Raw genomic sequence first — 18,417 nt, 5'->3', positions numbered from 1 at the left:
TGAAGCGGGAGCTTTAGCCACCAGGCCACCTGTGTCTAATTCTTCATCTTGTCAGTATTGCATACCATTCATATACAACATGTTGTTAGTCATTGGGTCAAGTGTCTTCAATGATGGACGTAGAATCAGTAATGATCAAGGGGTCAAGGTCAGTAAAATAGCTTTAGTGCAAGTAGAATGACAAACAAGTCACTTTGTTATGCAGAAGCCCAGTTGTTAATTCTTATTTTTAACTCAACATGGTTGCTATAGTTGTTATCTAGGGAGGTGGCAATAAGAGCAGATGCAGCCCTGCCAGTAGACTCCTGCTTAAATCTATTAGTGTATATAATCTCTGATATATTTTTACAGTTAAGCGAGAAATTTCTTCCTCGGATTTCTCGCAATTGATTTAAGGAATTACTAGTGATGAGCTTCTTGGGAGAAGCTTTAAGATATGATATTAAATGAACAAAACTTCCATGGAGGGGCGACATACTCTTGTCCATAGCGATACAGGTCGTAAAGGTAATAAATTTTAGTATTATTGCATGTTTTCACAATCACTTAAGTTGTGGTTCTAGGTACTTACCAAGATTTATGATGACTGTGTCTGCTTCATTTCTAAGCATTTATCAATTACAGTGTTAATTTCAGTTATGTTGTCACTGATACAAGGAACACCAAGCTCCTTCCTCATATTAATTAAGGACCTTGACAGTTTTAGGATAGCCAAGAATAATTCTGAGAGTTTTCGCCTTGCATTAAGCCCAAAGGCAGGAGAGATTTGTATTTAGCTAATATTAATATAGGTGCAGCATAATCGAAGTTCTAATATAAACTGTGCACATCATTGTCACCATTTACCAAGTGACATCAGAGTTGGGGTTGTAGCCAGCAACACCTCTGAGAGCATTTAATCTGCCTTTGCGTTTTTTATTTAGTTATGGTATGGTCTCCCACCCTACCTTGGTAGGAGACGGTGTTGGAAAGCATATAAATCTATAGGGGAAGGAAAGAGGGGTAGGGGTCGTCCTCGAAAGGGTTGGAAAGAGGGGGTAAAGGAGGTTTTGTGGGCGAGGGGCTTGGACTTCCAGCAAGCGTGCATGAGCGTGTTAGATAGGAGTGAATGGAGACGAATGATACTTGGGACCTGACGATCTGTTGGAGTGTGAGCAGGGTAATATTTAGTGAAGGGATTCAGGGAAACCGGTTATTTTCATATCGGACTTGAGTCCTGGAAATGGGAAGTACAATGCCTGCACTTTAAAGGAGTGGTTTGGGATATTGGCAGTTTGGAGGGATATGTTGTGTATCTTTATACGTATATGCTTCTAAACTGTTGTATTCTGGGCACCTCTGCAAAAGCAGTGATAATGTGTAAGTGTGGTGAAAGTGTTGAATGATGATGAAAGTATTTTCTTTTTGGGGATTTTCTTTCTTTTTTGGGTCACCCTGCCTCGGTGGGAGACGACCGACTTGTTGAAAATATGTATATATATATATATATATATATATATATATATATATATATATATATATATATATATATATATATATATATATATTTTATTTTTTTTTATTATCACACTGGCCGATTCCCACCAAGGCAGGGTGGCCCGAAAAAGAAAAACTTTCACCATCATTCACTCCATCACTGTCTTGCCAGAAGGGTGCTTTACACTACAGTTTTTAAACTGCAACATTAACACCCCTCCTTCAGAGTGCAGGCACTGTACTTCCCATCTCCAGGACTCAAGTCCGGCCTGCCGGTTTCCCTGAATCCCTTCATAAATGTTACTTTGCTCACACTCCAACAGCACGTCAAGTATTAAAAACCATTTGTCTCCATTCACTCCTATCAAACACGCTCACGCATGCCTGCTGGAAGTCCAAGCCCCTCGCACACAAAACCTCCTTTACCCCCTCCCTCCAACCCTTCCTAGGCCGACCCCTACCCCGCCTTCCTTCCACTACAGACTGATACACTCTTGAAGTTATTCTGTTTCGCTCCATTCTCTCTACATGTCCGAACCACCTCAACAACCCTTCCTCAGCCCTCTGGACAACAGTTTTGGTAATCCCGCACCTCCTCCTAACTTCCAAACTACGAATTCTCTGCATTCTATTCACACCACACATTGCCCTCAGACATGACATCTCCACTGCCTCCAGCCTTCTCCTCGCTGCAACATTCATCACCCATGCTTCACACCCATATAAGAGCGTTGGTAAAACTATACTCTCATACATTCCCCTCTTTGCCTCCAAGGACAAAGTTCTCTGTCTCCACAGACTCCTAAGTGCACCACTCACTCTTTTTCCCTCATCAATTCTATGATTCACCTCATCTTTCATAGACCCATCCGCTGACACGTCCACTCCCAAATATCTGAATACGTTCACCTCCTCCATACTCTCTCCCTCCAATCTGATATTCAATCTTTCATCACCTAATCTTTTTGTTATCCTCATAACCTTACTCTTTCCTGTATTCACCTTTAATTTTCTTCTTTTGCACACCCTACCAAATTCATCCACCAATCTCTGCAGCTTCTCTTCAGAATCTCCCAAGAGCACAGTGTCATCAGCAAAGAGCAGCTGTGACAACTCCCACCCTGTGTGTGATTCTTTATCTTTTAACTCCACGCCTCTTGCCAAGACCCTCGCATTTACTTCTCTTACAACCCCATCTATAAATATATTAAACAACCACGGTGACATCACACATCCTTGTCTAAGGCCTACTTTTACTGGGAAAAAATTTCCCTCTTTTCTACATACTCTAACTTGAGCTTCACTATCCTCGTAAAAACTCTTCACTGCTTTCAGTAACCTACCTCCTACACCATACACTTGCAACATCTGCCACATTGCCCCCCTATCCACCCTGTCATACGCCTTTTCCAAATCCATAAATGCCACAAAGACCTCTTTAGCCTTATCTAAATACTGTTCACTTATATGTTTCACTGTAAACACCTGGTCCACACACCCCCTACCTTTCCTAAAGCCTCCTTGTTCATCTGCTATCCTATTCTCCGTCTTACTCTTAATTCTTTCAATTATAACTCTACCATACACTTTACCAGGTACACTCAACAGACTTATCCCCCTATAATTTTTGCACTCTCTTTTATCCCCTTTGCCTTTATACAAAGGAACTATGCATGCTCTCTGCCAATCCCTAGGTACCTTACCCTCTTCCATACATTTATTAAATAATTGCACCAACCACTCCAAAACTATATCCCCACCTGCTTTTAACATTTCTATCTTTATCCCATCAATCCCGGCTGCCTTACCCCCTTTCATTTTACCTACTGCCTCACGAACTTCCCCCTATATATATATATATATATATATATATATATATATAGAGAGAGAGAGAGAGAGAGAGAGAGAATTATTATTATTATAATCAAAAAAGAAGCGCTAAGCCACAGAAAGAGAGAGAGAGAATAAGACACCAAATAAATGTGACTGATCCACCGCCTTCAACAGTGTCTTATCAGGCGCCCAGCTGCCGTAAAATCTGTAGTGTGGAGATGGTAAGAAAAGGTGGAGTGGCTCGTATTGCCTTATAGGATTTAATGGCATATTGGTGTGTCAGGTGTCCTCAGTGACTACCTCACTGATGCTGCCTCCCTCACCTCACCTGCTTCACCGTACGTCTGCTTCTACTGTTACTCTGCTTCTGTCCTTCAAGTGGTGACGTGTACTTAGCTCAGTGGTGACGTGTACTTAGCTCTGTGAAGACCTGTTTGTGTGCTCTTGAGTGGTGACCTGTACTTTGAGTGCTGACCTGTACTTAACTCTGTGAAGAAGTGTCTTGTTTGCTCCCGTGGACTGAACCAAGATGCCCTCCATCGAGCAACTTTACCAGCAACTTAAGGAAGAATTGAAGGCAGCGAAGATGGAGATACGGCGATTGACCGAGGAAAACAAGAGGATTCGTAGTAGTCCTCCTGTTTCGAGTCCTCAGGTCAAGAAGGGATCGTGGTCAGTGGCTGGACAGCAGGGGACGACGAAGTTGACGATCAAGAAGACGAATGGAAAGCCAGAAACGATGAAGAAGAAAGAGACTGCTGTGGAAACTCCCGTGGAAACCTCCAACGCATTCTCGGTGCTACCCGACGAATGTGAGTCTACTACTGGGATCGTCACGACGAACGACAAGGAAGGTAAGAATATTGTTGTTGTTGGGGATAGCCAGGTTAGATACATGGATAGGGCATTCTGCTTGAAGGACAGGAGTAGGAGACAAAGGGTATGCTTTCCTGGGGCTGGGATGGAGGACATTGTTAGCCGGCTTGACAACATCATGAACGGTAATGGGATCAATCCTATTATTTGCCTCAGTGCTGGAGGCAATGATGTAGGCAAGCGTAGAAGTGAGGATTTAGTTAGAAAGTTCAGGATAGCTATAGACATGATTAGGAAGAAGGGGGGGCGCCCTGTTATATGTGGCATTTTGCCAAGAAGAGGTGTTGGTAATGAATGGTTGTCCAGAGCAATTGGTATTAATTGTTGGCTGGATAAACACTGTAAGGATAATGCAGTACCATTCATTGACAACTGGGACAACTTCTATGGCCGAAATGACATGTATGCCAGGGATGGGGTTCACTTATCCAGGGCAGGTGTGGGTTTTCTTGCTAACTCAGTTGAGGGGGTTGTTAGGACTTTAAACTAGGATTAGTTAGAGGTATGGGTTTTGAAATGATTAATAATGAATATGGATATATTGACTTATGCTCTGATATTAAGAATCTTAATAGTAACTGTCATGGAGTAACTCTGGGTAATGATAATTTCAGAAATTGTGTAAAAACAAAGATGAATAGGAAAAATGTGCAGAAGAAAAAACATATGATGGTATTTTATGCTAACAGTCGAAGTGCAAGAAATAAAATTAATGAACTACGTTTGGTAGCATGTGCTGGGAACTTTGATATCATTGCATTAACTGAAACGTGGTATGATTTAAAGAGTCGGGATATGACTGCTGAGTGTAATATTCAGGGATTTAAGTTATTCAATGTGGATAGATGTAATGGGAAGGGGGGAGGAGTTGCATTGTATGTTCGAGAAAATATTAATTGTTGCATAAAAAAAGGTATAAAAATAGATGGAGCAGTAACAGAGTCTGTTTGGGTAGAGTTCGTGGAGGGTCAAGAAAAACTAATTCTAGGTGTAATATACCGACCTCCAGGCTTGGATCACGATAGAGGGAGACTTCTTTGGGACGAAATTGTTAGGGCTTCTGGACACAGTAACGTAGTCATAGTAGGGGACTTTAACTTTAGCCAAATTGACTGGAATTCTTTGACAGGTAATCTAGAGTCCAGTGACTTCATGGAAACAGTTCAGGACTGTTTTCTGAAACAGAGTGTAACTGAACCTACCAGGGGTAATAATTTGCTAGACCTAGTCTTGTCAAATAAGGAAACACTCGTGAATAATCTGGAGATCACTGAAGAGCTTGGCGCAAGTGATCACAAATCCATCACCTTTAGCATTAATTGGGAATGCAAGAATAATGATAATACAGTAAAAATCCCCGATTTTCGTTCTGCCGATTATAATGGACTTAGGGAACATCTGTCTAATCTTGATTGGGGTTATCTAGCTAATGATTTTATTGACGATAATCATACTTATGAATATGAAGGGATCTGCTTTTATGATTGTTTTCTTAATAATGTACACAGTGCCCAGAGTATATACATTCCCCAGAGAGAAATTAGGTCTAATAATAACGATCCCAAATGGGTTAACAGGAGGCTAAAGCATCTATTAGGGGAGAAAAGGGGAATTTATAGGCGCATCAGAAGAGGAGAGGTTAACCTTACTGACCAATATGTTCAGCTTAAAAGAGAAGTAAAAAAGGCGATTAGAAAGGCTAAACGTGACTATGAAATTAGAGTTGCTAATGAATCAAAGACTAATCCAAAGGGGTTCTTTCAAGTGTATAGGACGAAGGTGAAGGAAAAAGTAGGACCTCTGAAATCTGGGAATGGACAGCTGACGGATAATGAACTGGAAATGTGTTCCTTATTTAATGACTATTTTTTGTCAGTTTTTACACAGGAAGATGTAAATGAGATTCCAGTAATTAACAATTATTTAGTTCCTGATGAATTTAAGTTAACTAATATTACTGTCACGAGGGACATGGTTATTAAACAGATAGACAAACTGAAACAAAATAAGTCCCCGGGACCCGATGAGTTGTTTTCAAGGGTACTTAAGGAATGCAAGATGGAGCTTAGTCAGCCATTAACGAGTGTATTCAATGCGTCCATCCTTACCAGTGTTGTGCCAGAGATGTGGAAGATGGCTAATGTGGTTCCTATATTCAAATCAGGGGATAAGTCCACTCCTTCAAATTACCGTCCAATAAGCCTGACATCTATAGTGGGCAAGTTATTAGAATCAATTATAGCTGACATTATCAGAAGTCACCTTGAAGAGCATAACTTGATAAATGAATCTCAGCATGGATTCACGAGAGGTCGTTCCTGCCTGACAAACTTACTGACGTTCTTCAATAGAACATTTGAGGCAGTTGACAGTGATAAGGAATATGATATTGTTTATTTGGATTTTAGTAAAGCCTTCGACAGAGTACCTCACAAGAGACTCTTAAGAAAAGTGGCAGCTCATGGTATAGGAGGTAAAGTTCTAGCATGGATTGAGGCATGGCTTACCAATAGAAAGCAGAGAGTTACCATTAATGGAGTGAAATCTGAATGGGGATTAGTCACTAGTGGCGTTCCACAAGGATCAGTTTTAGGCCCTCTCTTGTTCATAATTTACATTAATGACCTTGATGAAGGGATTACTAGTGACATGAGTAAGTTTGCTGATGATACAAAGATAGGCCGTATAATTCACTCTGAGGAGGATATCAATGAACTCCAGGACGATTTGAACAAATTAATGTCTTGGTCTGAGAAATGGCAGATGAAGTTTAATGTGGATAAGTGTAAGGTACTTGCCCTTGGTAATGAAAATAACCCTCGAAGCTATAATCTAGGTGAAGTAGAGCTTGGTCATACAGAATGTGAAAAAGACTTGGGAGTCATGGTAAGCAGAAATCTAAAGCCAAGACAGCAGTGCCTCAGTGTGCGCAACAAGGCCAACAGATTACTTGGATTTATCTCAAGAAGTATAAGTAACAGAAGTCCAAAAGTTATTTTACAGCTCTATACATCACTAGTGAGGCCTCATTTAGATTATGCTGCTCAGTTTTGGTCCCCTTACTACAGGATGGACATAGACTCATTAGAGAACATACAGAGAAGAATGACTAAAATGATTTACTGTGTAAGGCACCTCCCGTATGAAGATAGACTTAAAGCCTTAAATCTCCACTCTCTGGAGAGGCGTAGAATGAGGGGAGATATCATTGAAGTGTATAAGTGGATGACGGGCATAAACAAGGGAGACATTAATAAAGTACTGAGGGTGTCGAACCAGGTAAGAACCAGGAATAATGGATTTAAGTTGGATAAATTTAGATTTAGAAAGGACATAGGTAAGTACTGGTTTTCTAACAGAGTTGTAGATGCGTGGAACAGTCTTCCCAGTGGGGTGATAGAGGCTAGGACCTTGGGTAGCTTTAAGAAGAGACTGGACAAATATATGAGTGGGAGGGGCTGGGTTTGATTGGTGTTGGGGGGTGCGGGAGTTGTTTCTTGAGTAGCTTTAGGTAGATGTCGTTTTGATAAGGACCTGCCTCGTATGGGCCAGTAGGCCTTCTGCAGTGTTCCTACATTCTTATGTTCTTATGTTCTTATGTTCCAGAGAGTGGAGATTTAAGGCTTTAAGTCTATCTTCATACGGGAGGTTCCTTACACAGTAAATCATTTTAGTCATTCTTCTCTGTATGTTCTCTAATGAGTCTATGTCCATCCTGTAGGTAAGACACATATGCAACAGACAACTTTATTCCGAAACGTTTCGCCTACACAGTAGGCTTCTTCAGTCGAATACAGAAAGTAGTCAGGAACAATAGAGATGTGAAGACGATGTAATCAGTCCATCACCCTTGTAGTCGTAGAATTTGAGGTTGTCAGTCCCTCGGCCTGGAGAAGTTCAGTTCCATAGTCAGATAGTTCCTGACTATAGAACTGAACTTCTCCAGGCCGAGGGACTGACAACCTCAAATTCTACGACTACAAGGGTGATGGACTGATTACATCATCTTCACATCTCTATTGTTCCTGACTACTTTCTGTATTCGACTGAAGAAGCGTACTGTGTAGGCGAAACGTTTCGGAATAAAGTTGTCTAACTGTTGCATATGTGTCTTACCTAACAACCTGTCGGTATTGTATACCATTTTGATGTTTGTCCATCCTGTAGTAAGGGGACCAAAACTGAGCAGCATAATCTAAATGAGGCCTCACTAGTGATGTATAGAGCTGTAAAATAACTTTTGGACTTCTGTTACTTATACTTCTTGAGATAAATCCAAGTAATCTGTTGGCCTTGTTGCGCACACTAAGGCACTGCTGTCTTGGCTTTAGATTTCTGCTTACCATGACTTCCAAGTCTTTTTCACATTCTGTATGACCAAGCTCTACTTCACCTAGATTATAGCTTCGAGGGTTATTTTCATTACCAAGGGCAAGTACCTTACACTTATCCACATTAAACTTCATCTGCCATTTTTCAGACCAAGACATTAATTTGTTCAAATCGTCCTGGAGTTCATTGATATCCTCCTCAGAGTGAATTATACGGCCTATCTTTGTATCATCAGCAAACTTACTCATGTCACTAGTAATCCCCAACACGACCATACTGACACGGATGTCAGTATGGTAGCTGCTGTGTCTGCCAGCACGGATGTCAGTGTGGTAACTGTTGTGTGTCTGCTGATACGGATGTAAGTGTTGAAGCTGTCGACCGCTGGTTTACCAATCTCCTTGATCTTTCTAGGTATATCACTTTAAAAATATCGTAGATTGCTGTGTCCACATTCACATAATTGGCCTAATTAACCCTTTTGACTGAAAAAAAAAAACTTGGTCGATTGTCAGAGAGATCGGGGGTCAAGGTCATGTCGGGTGTGTGACCTTCCCTCTCCGCGAAGGTCGCATTCATGATCGTAAATCCTCAAATGAGAATACCACAGGAACGAGGGTTGTAATAAACGGCTTAAATAACGTACTTTGCCGACCTCCTAGGAAAACAGGACTGACTTGTACCTTTTATTATGGATACAAATCTGAACAAAGTTCTACCACAGAAATATATGATAGTATTTTTTTATATGATAAAACACACACAGTTACTCCAAAACAGGAGACTGGGTACACGGCTTCAGTGCAAAAATATTAGAACCTGTTTACTAGCCTGTCTTGTCTACTTGCTTTTCTGCCATTGTGCCTACCTGTGTGTGTACATGCTTATCTTGATGTCCATCTGTCTACCTGTCTGTCTCTGCCATCCTACCAATCTGTCTGACTGACCAGCTATTTAAAAAATGAAGGGTTGTCAAATCTTTGTATAATATATAGTTGGTAATAGTTTTCTCGCTTTTTTTTCTCGTTCAGGATAACTGTGGAGAGAGAGAGAGAGAGAGAGAGAGAGAGAGAGAGAGAGAGAGAGAGAGAGAGAGAGAGAGAGAGAGAGAGAGAGAGAGAGACCCTTTTCCTAATTTGCTTACACAAAGTAAACTACTCATTGTAAACCATTGTGTGTGTGTGTGTGTGTGTGTGTGTGTGTGTGTGTGTGTGTGTGTGTGTGTGTGTGTGTGTGTACAACACGATGTCAGCGGTAGATGGCGGCGACGGTGATGTATGCAGTATGCCTCTATTTCCCATGTAACTGTATATACCTAGCATACACCTATATTTGTTGATTAAGCCTCTGTTATTGAATAAAATGTAGGTTGTCGTTTTTAGTCTTCTAGGTTGTCGTTTTTCTCTCTTTTTTTTCGCCGTGTCTTGCCAAACAATCTTTGGGGAGAAAATTATATCACCTGGTATTCAGTGTATAATTTTCACTGTTGTTGTAATGTTATATAAGATTTATGTAAAAGATTGTGCTCTTAAATCATGGTTTCACCTGGAAGTTGCATTGGGTCGTGATGTTTCAACCGGAAGTTGTATTGGGTCATGATGTTTCAACCGGAAGTTGTATTGGGTCATGATGTTTCAACCGGAAGTTGTATTGGGTCGTGGTTTCAACCGGAAGTTGTATTGGGTCGTGATGTTTCAACCGGAAGTTGTATTGAGTCGTGATGCTTTAACCGGAAGTTATACTAGGTCGTGATGTTTCAACCGGAAGTTGTATTGTGTCGTGATGCTTCAACCGGAAGTTGTATTATATTATGCTGTTTCAACCATCAGTGGCTAAATTATGCAACAGTAGCAGTATCTGCAACAGCTGTTGCAGTAAAATCAGCATTAGTATTAATAAAATGGCATTAGTAATTAGTATTAGTAATGGTAATTAGTATTAGTATTAATGGTAAAATGGTATTAGTAATAATAATAGTAATAGTAATAAAATATAACGCTCTAGTGGGAGTCTCGTTGGGAGACTATCGTAGTGGGAGTCTCGTTGGGGAGATTATCGTAGTGGGAGTCTCGTTGGGGAGATTATAGTAGTGGGAGTCTCGTTGGGGAGATTATCGTAGTGGGAATCTCGTTGGGAGATTATCGTAGTGGGAGTCTCGTTGGGAGACTATCGTAGTGGGAGTCTCGTTGGGGAGATTATCGTAGTGGGAATCTTGTTGGGGAGATTATAGTAGTGGGAGTCTCGTTGGGGATTATTATTATTATTATAATCAAAAAGAAGCGCTAAGCCACAAGGACTATACAGCGTCTCGTTGGGGAGATTATCGTAGTGGGAATCTCGTTGGGAGATTATCGTAGTGGAAGTCTCGTTGATGAGATTGTCGTAGTTGGAGTCTCGTTGGGGATATTATCGTAGTTGGAGTCTCGTTGGGGAGACTATTGTAGCGGGAGTCTCGTTGGAGAGACTATTGTAGTGGGAGTCTCGATGGCGAAACTAGTGTAGTGGGAGTCTCGTTTGGGAGACTATCGTAGTGGGGGTTTCGTTGGGGAGACTATTGTAGTGGCAGTCTCGTTGGGGAGGCTATCGTCGTAGAAGTCTTAAGGAGACTATCATATGGGAGTATTTTTAAAGAGACTATCGTAGTGGGAGCCTCGTTGTGGAGACTCCCACTACGATAGTCTCTTTAAAAGATAGTCTTGTTAGAAAGACTGTCATAGTGCGAGTCTCGTTAGAAAGACTATCATAGTGCGAGTCTCGTTAGAAAGACTATCGTAGTGGGAGCTCGTTGGGGAGACTGTCGTAATGCGAATCTCTTTGGGGAGACTATCGTAATTTAAAGTTTTCTATCAATTCCTCTCAAGAGAGGTTCCTGAGTGCCGATGAGGAGCTCTTGATCCAAGGAATTGGACTTGTCTTCCATTTCCTTGGATCAAAAGTGAATTTCCTCCCATTCCCCAGGCTCCGTATGACAGATACGGGCTTAGAGCTTCCCCTAAGTGTCATAATATTTCTGCAACCTTAGTTTGCTGTATTGCACTGTAAATTATAATTATTATATTCAGGAAGAAGCGCTAAACCTATAAGGATCATACAGCGCCTGAGGAAATTTGAAATATTCGGGTTTGATCCAAGGAAGAGGATGGTAGCTTCAGTTCCTCCCATCACTGGGTTTCGAACAAGTATCACCCCTCAAGTGAGCTCAGTGTCAAGTGTCAGACTGACATGATAGTGGCTATCTTCGTACTTAGCAAATCAAAATTGTAATTACACTTTGTAACCTTTACAAAGTATTTCACGACACCTTGTGAGTTATAGAGACTCGTTCCTCCGTCATGCAGTCGGGGATTGGTCTCTGACCAGTTGAGTTGGTCTAATCAAAATAGGTTAGTATTTTTTTTTTATCCATCGTATTAGCAGAGGCGCTCCTTGAACCTCGCAATATGAATATATATAATAATTTAATGCGATAAATTGACTTTCATTACACTAAAATTTTAACCCAATGAGTGTTATATTACTGTCATGATATTCAGGACGTATGAATAAATTAACTATGCAAAGTAGAAGTAGGTCATTCCACTCTTGAAAACACATTCCATGGCAACAGTAGGTATGTTAGACTTAATGTTTACTGACAACCGAGAACATGGTTTCTCAGAGATATCATCATTCCACCAACTAAAAAAAAAAAATATTTAACAGTGTATATACTTTTGATGGAATGTACAATTGTCATTACTGCTGCATTGTACCTGTATACCACCACTCAAGAGTACTTTCATCCATAATTCTCTCTCTCTCTCTCTCTCTCTCTCTCTCTCTCTCTCTCTCTCTCTCTCTCTCTCTCTCTCTCTCTCTCTCTCTCTCTCTCTCTCTCTCTCACTCGTGCCGAATAGGTAAAATTGGTCATTTAGCAAAACCTCATTTAAAATTAAATTCTTTCTAAAATTTTCTTTTATAAGTTTAAAGATATATTTTTTTTATTTATGTTAATGTAAAAAGAACCTTAGAAAACTTACGTAACCTTATTATAACAATCGCAATTTAATTGAGCTTAATCCAACTAAATATATTTTAGATAAGTTTACAATAATTTAATAATTAGCAAACACAATGAAATATATTTTTTTCATTAGGTTTAGAATGATTTTTTGCGAAATTATTGCATACACAAATTTTCGTTTGCCTTATTCGGCAAGAAGAGCTTTGTTATTTAAGCCAAAATCGCAAGTTTTACCTATTCAGCACGACATATACATGCATGCATACATAAACACGTTTATACCATACATGATATATTCGTATGATTATGTAAATATCCTGAAATTATAAATTACGAAAGAACATGTATTTACCTTGCTCCAGATACGCGTGATAAATCCAAGAATATTGCAGTTTACGCGAGACACTGACACAGTCCCTAAGAACCAGTCCTAACACCTCGTGAATCTAAGCAATCGCAAGGCCACCGTCAGATAGGCGCTCCTCCGATCCTGTGTTAGCTGCTGCGAGGCGTGTGTCTACCGTGCTGGCTGGCTCCAACACTACTGTCAGGCCCTCACTCCCACCACCACCACCGCTCGCTCTCATAACCTGACCTCCTCGTTTCCTCTTTTTATAAACCTATGTGTCCACAGACCACAGTTCACTCCCAAGGAATAGAGGAGAGGGAGAGGGGCAAGTGTCGAAAGATTAGCTTGGTCGCTCTATATAATGATAATAATAATAATAATAATAAAATTATTATTAACGATAACTGGTGTAAGGACAGCAGGTGAGATCGCCCAGCTCATCTGAAGATACAAATAATTTTATGACTCGAGTGAATGTTAAAATTATTCCAAATTCGTTAGTTATTATTTGTATGGTGAGAAGGCAAGGTGAGGCGCTCGTGATGTGGTGGAGGCTGCTAGGTCTTGTAGGGAAAAGTGAGGAAAAGGGATGAAAAGAGCGAGGGAGGTAGAGGGAGAGTACGTTAAGGGTGGAGAGGTTTGTTGGGTATGTGGAGCTGCAGTAGACACCCACGCAACCCACGACCTTGACACACAAACGTGTGTGTTAGTATGTGTGTGCTCACCTAGTTGTGGGTGCAGGGGTCGATTCATAGATCCTGGTCCCGCCTCTTCACTGGTCGCTACTAGGTCCACTCTCTCTCGCTACTTCATGCACTTTGCCATACCTCTTCTTAAAGCTATGTATGGATCTTGCCTCCACTACATCACTCTTCAGACTGTTCCACTTCCTGACAACTCTGTGACTGAAGAAGTACTTCCTAACATCCCTGACTCATCTGAGTTTTCAACTTCCAGTTGTGGCCCTTTGTTGCTGTGTCCTATCTCTGAAACATTCTGCCCCTATCCACCTTGTCAATTCCTCTCAGTATTTTATGTTGTTATCAAGTCCCCACTATCCCTCCTGCCCCCCAGTGTTGTCAGGCTAATTTCCCTCAACCTCTCCTCGTAGGACAAACTCCCTCGGCTCAGGGACTAGACTTGTTGCTAACCTATCTCTTAATTTCTTGACGTGCTTGGCCAGGCGTGGGTTCCACACTGGTCCTGCATACTGTACTGAGCCTGACGTACACAGTGTATAGAGTCTTGAACGATTCTTTAATAAGGTGTCGAAACGCTGTTCTTAGGTTTGCCAGGCGCCCATATGCTGCAGCAGTCGTGTGTTAGTTACCATTACCATTTTGTCCTAGGCACATGTCGATTAGACACTAGGCCTGTTGTACGTGTGTGTGTGTGTGTGTGTGTGTGTGTGTGTGTGTGTGTGTGTGTGTGTGTGTGTGTGTGTGTGTGTGTGTGTGTTTTAGATTACATTACTAGTTTTTAATGATAAATATTTTTCAATTAATATCACAAGGCACACACATAACATTTCCACATTACATCAATAATTCCCACAGGTGCTGATGTCTTCTTAGATCATTAACCAATGTCATTACAACAGGACCGGAGTTTTCTAAAACTTATAGGAGACTACTCACACATTTTCTAAGACACAGGTGCCTACTCTTTGCTGCAAGGCGGACCTACTTTCGAAACCAATTAACCTAAGAGTTTCTACTATTATTGCTAACCTCTAACTTGGGAACCTACTTTCAAGACCTACGTTGAATAGAGACAAAGGGATCAAAGACCTACGGTAGTGTGCAGATTAACTGGGACAGGAGTAAATTTTGTGATTATCTCATAATGTGTCTTAGTCTCCGGTTTAATTAATGTAGTTTTTTTTTCTTTCCAAAAGAGTTTGCTACCGACTTCTGGCAACCATCCAGCTGTGGTGTTACCCTGCGACTCTCGTCAGTGATACAACATCAGTTGTTCTGTAAAGCTATTCTTGCAAGCATGCTATGTAAATGAATGTGGTTTCGCCAAATTCTCTGCTTCAATTCATGATAGATTTTACACCTAGGAAGCGTGTAAGTATTGTAGCTCTTATAAAATATGCTGATTTAAGTATAAGACAGATCGCCGAAAATTTGAGCAAAGTCAGTTGTTGGTCGGATTCTGAAGAGAGCTGACGACACTGGTGATTGTAGAGCGCTGCGTCGAGGAAGATGTGGAAGATAAAACAAGACAGCACTTCAGATGAGTAGGGTATCATAAGAAATAGTGTGAAGGATCTCAAGGAAACCAGCAAAGATCTGCAAACAGATTTGGCTTCATCTGGCGAAAATGTTGATTCTTCAACTGTCTGACGAAGGCTCCTTGAAGTTGGCAGAACTGCCAGAAAGCCGATAAACAATTATTAGTCGCTGCTATGAAAAATGAACGGCTGCAATAGGCACTCAATCATAAGGGATGGAAGACAGATGAATGGAGAAAAGATATATTTTCAGATGAGGCGCATTTTGAAATATGTAGGTACAGATCAGTGGTTATGAGACGGAGCAAAGACAGACCTCTTTGGAATGGACACATTCAACAAGCGCCAAAACACCCACGATGAACAGTAACAGATACAAGGGAATCCTGGCAACGCATTTGTTTCCCATTGTGGATAGAGACTTTCTTCATGGAGACAGCATTTTCCAGCAGGATCTTGCTCCATGCAACACTTCCAGAAAAATGCTGACATTCTTCGAAGAGAGTGGAGTAAGCGTTCTAAATTAGCCTGGAAACTCTCTTGACCTCAACCCCAGTTGAGAATCTATGGGCAATAACCATACGCAGGATCGTGAAAGAGAACTGTTCAGCTGTAGAGAAGTTAATTGCTGCTGTTATTAGGACCTGGAACCACGACGAAGAACTTGCCAAAATGTGTTCAACATTGGTGGATTCTATGCCGCAGCGTGTAGCAATGCTTATAAAAGCAAAGGGTAGTCATTTCTCTTATTAAAACAATTATCTGTCATATCATTGTCGTGTATTTTTTAAATAAATATTAATTTCCCAAATAAATGTATTATTCCATCACTGTCCCAAATAATATGCACACTATAATGGTAATTTAAAGAATTCATATATATTTTTTCTCATATGCAAAATCCATAGCAAAAGCAACATCTAACTAGTATCGGACCATTAATTAAATGAACATACACTGATGACAGTAAAGAAATAAATAAAACAAACGAGATGCAGGGCCAATAATAGTTCTTTTCAAGTCAGTTATTTCTTCTAGGCTGGAATATTACAGAGCCGGGAAACGTCCAGAGAATTTTCACTGCTTTTATTAATTGAAGCATCTGAACTACTGGGAACGTTTGAAGTCCCTTAAACTGTGGTTGTTGAAGCGTAGTTAACAAAGATACATCATAATCTACACCTTGAAAGTTATGGTGGGATTTGGTGTAAATCTACACAGTTAAATCACTCCATATGAAAGTAAGAGGCTTGACAGACGGTCCAAAATACCTCCAGTGAAAAGCTTACACTAAGTGTAAGCGGACTAAGATCCTTCAGTATCTTTCCTGTGGTGTTTATGCTGGAATGCGTGCGACTGGCACCAACAACCTGGTGGCATAGGACAACAGTCGGGTTGTTTGGTCTCAGACCGAGCTGTGTGAGGGGGGGATTTGACCCATAAAATACTTCAGGTAAACCTGGGGGCCTACTTTCAAGGTTTCTGACCTGAGATCTGCTCTGACCTGAGGATTTATTTCAAGACCTCTGTAACGGCTTTCAAATCTAATGACCAGGGACCTACTTTGACCTGGGACTTACTTTCACTTGGGAAACTACTTTCAAGACGTATTATGACCTGCTGATCTGCTGTCAAGACTTATTCTGAACTTGACACCTTTGACCTGGGGACCTACTTTGAGGATGTACTCTGATCTAAAGACTTCTCAAGACCTACTCTGACCTGGAGACCTATGTTTAGATCTTATTCTCATCTGAGCGCCTATGAAGACATGAAAAATGATTGCTGGGTCATGCACACTAACTTAACGGGACATACTGGCTGTTGGGTGTGGTCACCACTGCTGCATTCTGCCTAAACCCACACTGCTATCTCTCTCTCTCTCCCTCTCTCTCTCTCTCTCTCTCTCTCTCTGGTTAGGTTAATTGGGTTTAAATCTTATCGACTACACAAGGGTCATCAAGGCTTCATGCAACGTATTCACCACCAGTCAAGAATACTTTAAAATCCCTATAATAGGGATTAAATTTTGTATATATACACTGAAAAACATGCATCAATATACCTCTCGATGTATATATATATCCTTACTTAACTGCTTCTCTTAATGTAAATTTTCCTGATATTTAGGTTAGGTTTACACACACAATAATATATATATATATATATATATATATATATATATATATATATATATATATATATATATATATATATATATATATATATATATATATATATATATATATATATATATATATATAATGTAATGCCGAATAGGTAAACTTGCTATTTTGACTTAAATAGCAACGTTCTTTTTGCTCAATAAGGCAATCGAAAATTTGTGTATGCAATAATTTCGCAAAAATCATTCCGAACCTAACGAAAAAAAAAAATTTATGTTATGTTAGGCTAAATTAAATTGCACTTGTTATAATAAGGTTAGGTAAGTTTGCTAAGGTTCATTTGGTACAAAATTAATTTTTACATTAACATAAATGAAAAAAATGTATCTTTAAACGTATAAGAGAAAAACTTAGAAAGGACTTAATTTTAAATGAGTTCTTACTAATTGACCAGTTTTACTTATATTGGCAGTTTGTTGGGATGTGTAATAGGACGGTATATATATAATTGGGGCCCTGATATTGTAATTATTTCAGGTCACTTTTTATATTGTATCTTTATATATGCTTCTAAACTGTTGCATCTGGGCGCCTCTGCAAAAACAGTGATTATGTATGAGTGAGGTAAAAGTGTTGAATGATGAAAGTATTTTCGTTTTGGGGATTTTCTTTCTTTTTGGGTCACCCTGCCTAGGTGGGAGACGGCCGACTTGCTGAAATATATATATATGCAAAACAACCACTGTAAAAGAATAGTGAAATTCCAAGAGCTTTCGTGACTTCTTACATTATGAAGGAAGTATATTTATAATGTGAGAAGTAAAGAAAGCTCTTGGAATTTCACTATTCTTTCACAGTGGTTGTTCTGCATATTCTGAAATCACCTGTTTATTGTGATCTTATTGCATATATATATATATATATATATATATATATATATATATATATATATATATATATATATATATATATATATATAGAGAGAGAGAGAGAGAGAGAGAGAGATTGTGTGGCCCCGTGGACTAGAGCGTCATGTGTTTTCGCTCACCATGAGGCAGGCCAAAGCAGCATGGGTTCGACTCCTTGTCTAGTCGCAGTGTTGTTATTAATCAATACCACTCGTTCGTGGGCACGATATATATATATATATATATATATATATATATATATATATTTATAATAT

The 18,417-nt window shown here is 40.0% G+C and overlaps 2 protein-coding genes across 2 annotated transcripts in view; one reads left to right on the top strand and one right to left on the bottom strand.

Moving 5' to 3' along the window:
• LOC128699319 (uncharacterized) overlaps positions 1-13,107 on the bottom strand; it is a 71,994-nt gene extending 58,887 nt beyond the window's left edge. Inside the window, exon 1 of the mRNA XM_053791931.2 lies at positions 12,873-13,107. The gene's annotated coding sequence lies outside the window, so the exon portion shown is untranslated. The remainder of the gene's footprint in view (positions 1-12,872) is intronic.
• The window catches only part of LOC138854516 (uncharacterized), a 484,295-nt gene that overhangs the window by 374,981 nt on the left and 90,897 nt on the right, over positions 1-18,417 (top strand). The window lies entirely within an intron of this gene.

This window comes from Cherax quadricarinatus, chromosome 61 (genome assembly GCF_038502225.1).
Source record: "Cherax quadricarinatus isolate ZL_2023a chromosome 61, ASM3850222v1, whole genome shotgun sequence".
Classification (NCBI taxonomy): domain Eukaryota; kingdom Metazoa; phylum Arthropoda; class Malacostraca; order Decapoda; family Parastacidae; genus Cherax; species Cherax quadricarinatus.
The sequence above is the reverse complement of the archived record's forward strand: the minus strand, read 5'-3'. Positions and strand labels throughout refer to the sequence as shown.